This window comes from Anolis carolinensis, chromosome 3 (genome assembly GCF_035594765.1).
Source record: "Anolis carolinensis isolate JA03-04 chromosome 3, rAnoCar3.1.pri, whole genome shotgun sequence".
NCBI lineage: Eukaryota > Metazoa > Chordata > Lepidosauria > Squamata > Dactyloidae > Anolis > Anolis carolinensis.
This window is the reverse complement of record NC_085843.1, coordinates 22,303,765-22,309,764: the sequence shown is the minus strand read 5'-3', so window position 1 is coordinate 22,309,764 and position 6,000 is coordinate 22,303,765. Positions and strand designations below refer to the sequence as shown.

Here is a 6,000-nt window from a genome sequence, read left to right as displayed (position 1 = left end):
ATATAGGCCCTCTAGACCAGTGGTTCCCAAACTTATTTGGCCTGCCGCCCTCTTTCCAGAAAAAATATGACTCAACGCCCCCTAGAAAGGGGGCGTGACTTATAGGGGTGGGCGTGGCTCCTGCTCAAGAGGGCGGGGTTCAGCCTCTCCCCTAGTCCAAGATGCAGGGCTGCAAGGAGAGGTGGGCGGAGCCAGGACTGGGGTGGGCGGAGTTATGAGCTCTGAGGCAGGGTTGAGCAGCTATCCCTGTCCTGTGGCGCCTGCCAGGACACAGGAGACGGGGCTAGAGGAGGGGGCGGGGCCTGTTCCCAAGTGCCTGATGGGGCCGAACCTCTATACCCCACCCCGTGGTCTAACAAGTGCCTCAGGGGAGGTATACAGAGACTCAGCCCTGTCTCACGCTCTTGGGAAGTGGCCCCATCCCCTCTCCTAGCCCCGCCCTTTAGTCCTAAAAGGCCTCTTAGGAGAGGTATAGAGGCTCAGCCCTGTCTCGGGCTCTTGGAAGGAGGCCATGCCCCCCTCCCTATCTCCGGCCTCTGTGTCCCAACAAGCACCTCAGGAGAGGTATAGATTCTCAGCCCTGTCTCGGGCTCTTGGGAAGAAGCCACGCCCACTCCTCTAGCTCCACTCCCTGTGTGTCCTAACAGGTGCTTCAGGCGCTCAGCCCTGTTTCCGGCACTTGGAAAGAGGCCCCGCCCCTCCTGTGGCCCTGCCCCATGTCCTAATAGGTGCCATTACCACCCCTCTGGGTCGCTCCAGCACCCACCGGGAGGCGGTAGTGCCCACTTTGGGAATCACTGCTCTAGACAGTCCTTGCAAATTGTAGAAATCCAACCTTTTAAACTGTATCAAGCTGCTACTTTAATAGCTAAATTAGACATTTGCGCACAGTTCTTTTCTCTTCCCTGGAGGTGAACCCACCAACCCGGAGAATTTACACCCTCCTCTCCCACCAGAAGATGACCCATGAAAACTAGAGACTCAGGGCCAGGCTCCAAGATTCAGCATCGCGAATGGCATGAAGCAGAAATCTGACCCAAGCACCAGATATGTCAAAATGCAACCCATTCCTACTTCTTTCACAAGAAAACTGTGAGGAACTTTTCTCTCCTGTTACTGAAGTGTTTCTCAGTAATCCTTCTTGGGACACCTTGCACTTCAGATGTCAGCGTACCTATTTCACTAGGCCGGTGTGTGCGTTGCTAGGCAGCATAATACCTCAGGGTAAAGTTGTTTCTTAGCTTTTCAGTGACTACCAAGATCTGCCTGATGGAAAGATTATTTACTTTTTATTTTCAAAGTGTACTTGGGCCACCATGCTTCATTGCTTACTTTAGTGTAGGCCCCAATTTTCACAGTGGGACCTACTTTGGAGAGTGTGGCATTTGTGCATTTAAAAAATAGATATAAGGCATCTGGTGCTTGAAAGGTAACAAATAACAGGAGGAAAAAAACACTCAGGCTCAATGACAGACAATTGTAGCAGACATTAAGAGACTGAAGGCACAGTGACATTAAACTACTCCAGAAATGTGGTAATGTTCAAGTATTGAGCAGCTGAAGAGGCTTTTCTTGGAATTTTCAGGCTCTCAAGTGAGCCACAGTCCCTGAGGTGAGAAGAGGCAAAGTACGCACAAGCAGAATTGTTTGATCTGACTCTGTGGAAGACAGAACCAAGTGTGGTTTGCATGGTAGTCTCTTTGCCAAAGTATATGCTTTGGCAAATATCCAGCCTCTCAATCTATCCAAGATATCTAGCTATCAAGGGTGAGGGAAGAACTCTTGTCAGTTGTTGGCCAGCGTGAATGTTGCAGTTAATCACCCTAATTTGCATTGAATGGCTTATTCTACTGGCTACTTTCTGCCTGGGGGCATCCTTTGTTAGCTGCCCCTAGTTCCTCACCCTGGACTTCCCACAGATATATATAAACCTTCCTTGCTGAGTTTCTCCATACCTCACAACCTCTGAGGATGCCTGCCATAGATGTGGGCGAAACGTCAGGAGAGAATACTTCTAGAACATGGCCATACAGCCTGGAAAACATACAACAACCCTTATAAAACTTTGCTATACCTGACTTTTAATGCTTAAAAAGCAGTTTTTTTTAATCATTGGCATTAGAACAGAACAATATATTATTGCTGAAAAAAAAGCAGTTCTTTCACCTAGTTTAGCAGGCATGATTACTGAAGAAAAGACCAGAAAGGATAGGGAACCCCATATCCTCCACAAAAACAGGCCCTATTAATCTTCTATTTTCCCACTTTTAAAATGCCCCAGTTTCTCTCTCTTCCCATTTGCCTACTATACCTTTAACTTACTTCAGTTGCTGCAAAATGAGGCTGGATCTTCAGGGCCATATAATGCCATTTCAGAATACAGATTAATGACCTCATCACATTGAAAGGAGAAAGCATGGGTAGAGAAGCACTCTTCGTACATCGCCAGCAGTCCCGTTTCAAGTTCTGGCTCCCCATCACACTTACACATGGAAACCTAAAAGCTGGCAATTCATCTTACAATCATCACAAGGTCAGTACTACCTCTTTTTTTAATCAGGAGAAACAACAATATTCAAAAACCAAGAGATCCCTTGCCCTGCTCAAAGCCCCTTGCATTAAAGGAGACTGACACCAGTTTAAAACCACTTCTTTCTATGAGATATAATTGTTCCACCCCAAACCGTATAAGAGACAGTGATCCAGGTTAAAATTATTACTTTCCATGGGATCCTATTGAACTGCATGAAACCTAATGGGATACAAGAGACTGGGAGAGAAGAAGGATACAAACTAAACATATAGACCCTCTAGACCAGTGATTCCCTAACTTATTTGGCCTGCCGCCCCCTTTCCATGAAACAGGTCAGGAAACATTGATGGTTCTCATCCCATCTGTCTTTCAGTTATAAAGATGGGAGTAAAGTGTGAGGTAGGAACTCTGAATATGATTACTGGCCTGTATTCAGAGTTCCCTCCTTTCATGACATTTCTGTCTCTTTTCAACCCCAGAATATGAGCAAAGTGACACAGTGGCTTAAACCCTTGAGCCTGCAGGCCTGCTGACTTGAAGGTTGGGTTGCTGACTTGAAGGTTGCTGGTTCGAATCCAACCTGGGGAGAGTGCTGATGAGTTCCCTCTGTCAGCTCCAGCTCCATGTGGGAACATGAGAGAAGCCTCCCACAAGGATGGTAAAAACATCAAACACCCGGGCATTCCCTGGGCAACATCCTTGCAGATAGCCAATTCTCTCACACCAGAAGCAACTTGCAGTTTCTCAAGCTGCTCTTGACACGAAAAAAAAAAAAAAAGCTCAGTACCTCTCTATGCTTGAAAAGAGGCTGAAGTGTCCTACTATGTGGAAATTTCTCAATGTGATTAGATATTGCACTGGATTATTGAACTGAATTATATGGCATTTTAGACTCATATAATCCAATTCTGTGTTCTGAAACCATATTATATGGCAGCCTGAGTCAACTCAATTGCCTTAGCAGTAGGGAGAGGAAAGAGGAGGAGAAAAGAGGCAGAATCTTGCTCTTCTCAAGCAAAAGCAAACTGCAGCAGTCTGCTTAGCCACGTGTCTTCCAGTTTTCATCTGTGAAATGTTGGGATGCAGGAAATTGAGGAGGAAGGCAACTCATATCTTCACCTCTGTTGATCAATGTGTTCTGCTGCCTGGACTCTAGGAATGCTGGCTCCATCGCAGTAGTGCCATGTACCCTTGTTCTGACAAGGTTTGTAATGGTGAAGAAGCGACTGCCTGCCCTACCGGAGAATGATTTCCTGGAAATGATCACTGGCAGGAAACAGGTGGCCAGACTGATGAAACTCTTGGTGGCTGGTTGCCAAACCCCAATAAATCTATTCAGAATAAGGCCATGTAACAGACCTGTCTGTGAGAATGGCAACTATTGGTGCCAGGAGAAACAACAACCATTTCTTGTTGTTCTGTCATTTTACCAACATGCTTTCATGTTCTACCATTCCAGTCAAATAGAAATGGGAGTCACCTCCATGTTTCAGTATAGTTATATAGACAGGAGGGCTTTTCATTTGAGGTTTAGTCATAAGTGTATATTTTATCAGCAATGTTGCCCAAATTTGTATTTCCTGTCTTGGAAATCTTGATCTTGAGAGCTTGCCACACTCCCCTGAAATAAAGATAAACATGGCAGCTTTGAAATTTCAGAGCTGAACTTTTTACAGAATCTCTACCAATATTCCCCATAAAATATGGGGATGATGAGGTTAACCTCATCTTACACCACTTGCTGCAAATTAAGATCAAAGTACAAAGATATTTTGCTCCTTTATCTCAATGGGAAGAAGAGATGAAAATAAGGTACAAAAGTATTGCCTTTCCCAAAAGATATAAGTAAAAGCAACATGCTGGAGCCTCTCTGAAGCTTGTATGCTCTTCCTTACAATTAATGTTTGCCATCTCAAACATACTTTTGCATGGTGACAAATGTCCTGGTTTTCATTTATGAAATGTTGGAGGGCATGGGGTACAGATCCCCAGACCATCTATATATTGAATACAACTACAAACATTTGTAAAGAAAAAAATATATTAGATCAGGTTCAGATTCTTGAAGAGTATTAATGGACAGGGCATGCAAAGATTTAGAAAGGCTCCAGAGTGAAATGGTGAGGCAGAGCACAACCTGGATAGTGTGTGTAACACTTCAATATTGTGATCAGCTTGGTGGGATTTTTTGATCCCATACATTTCGCTGTATTCCTCCTGATGGCTGTAAGTGAGATGATCAGTATGTATGGAAGGGCATTCAGTGAAATGACTGCTTATTATTGGCATTGCAGTCTCAATGCCTGACAGAAGTATTAGCTTGAAAATGTTTCATTTGCTCCTAAATCCATCTGAGAAAATTGGCTGTAATTCATCAGCTGTAAGTCAAAGGTTCCTGTGTATCTGTACAGGTTAGGTTTGGAGGACCAAAATGGACTGAAAGCACTTCAGATAAATATAAAGACCAAAAGAAGGGTTGGTGTATAAAAAGCTGCTTTTTTAACATGAGTAGAACAAATGTGTAACTAAAAATTGCAAAAACTTATATTTTTCAAAAGACTGTAACTCGGTGAATCACCTAGGCAGTATTTCCTGGTTTCCAAGTCCATAGATGTTGTTACATGGTGTAGTGGTTTTAGTCTTGGACTACACCTCTGGAGAGGATTGGAATCCTCCTTGGCTATGAAAACTCACTGGTGACCATGAAAAAATCATTCACTCTCAGTCCCAGAAAACTCTGTTATAGATTTCCTTTGGGTCACCAAATACTTGGAAACAACTTGAAAGCACACAATAATAAGAACATATTGTTGGCATATTTGAGAAGGCAAGTCTAAACTGATTTATGGGGATGGGTGACTAAGAGTGTGCACTTATGTGAAAATGAACAAAGAAATGCTGAAATGAGGTGAACAAGGCAAGAACCACAGAAAAGAAAAAGGGAGCATGTGAATGTAGCTATGAGGTGTTTGCCCCTCACAATAAGAATTCTGGTTACTAAAGAATTTTTCCTTCATTCTCCAAATTTCTAGTATTACAGAATTTGAGTCTGAAAAGTATCCACAACAGACTTCATCTATTTGCTAGTTCACATTCCTTTGGTCATTTACCCGTTCTTTTTCTTTGGCTGTCTCAGTTATATTTCTAAATGCTCAACTGCAAGACTAGAAATTGGCACACTGAAGGTCAATTTTATTTGGAGGGCTGAGTTCTAATGCAGGGGAATCAATACCCTTCATTGTCTTGTCCCTGGGAGTATATGGGGAAAATTATGTCAAATTGGTGAACAGTTTCTTTCAGAGAAATGATGTGGGAGTGCTATAGGTCTGCTGTGATCTCTCTTGGATATCATCCTTTGGGTCCATCTCGGAGGTTAGCATTTAAACTGTGTTCATGTTTTGAATGGGTTTATTGACAAAAAAGTGGAGAGTTGACTGAATATTTTGATGGAGATGTTTTAGGTTTGT

At 43.5% G+C, this 6,000-nt stretch overlaps 1 protein-coding gene across 1 annotated transcript in view; it reads left to right on the top strand.

Moving 5' to 3' along the window:
• The first annotated feature begins 1,976 nt into the window (after positions 1-1,976).
• pgr (progesterone receptor) overlaps positions 1,977-6,000 on the top strand; it is a 119,796-nt gene continuing 115,772 nt past the window's right edge. Inside the window, exon 1 of the mRNA XM_008108067.3 lies at positions 1,977-2,533. The gene's annotated coding sequence lies outside the window, so the exon portion shown is untranslated. The remainder of the gene's footprint in view (positions 2,534-6,000) is intronic.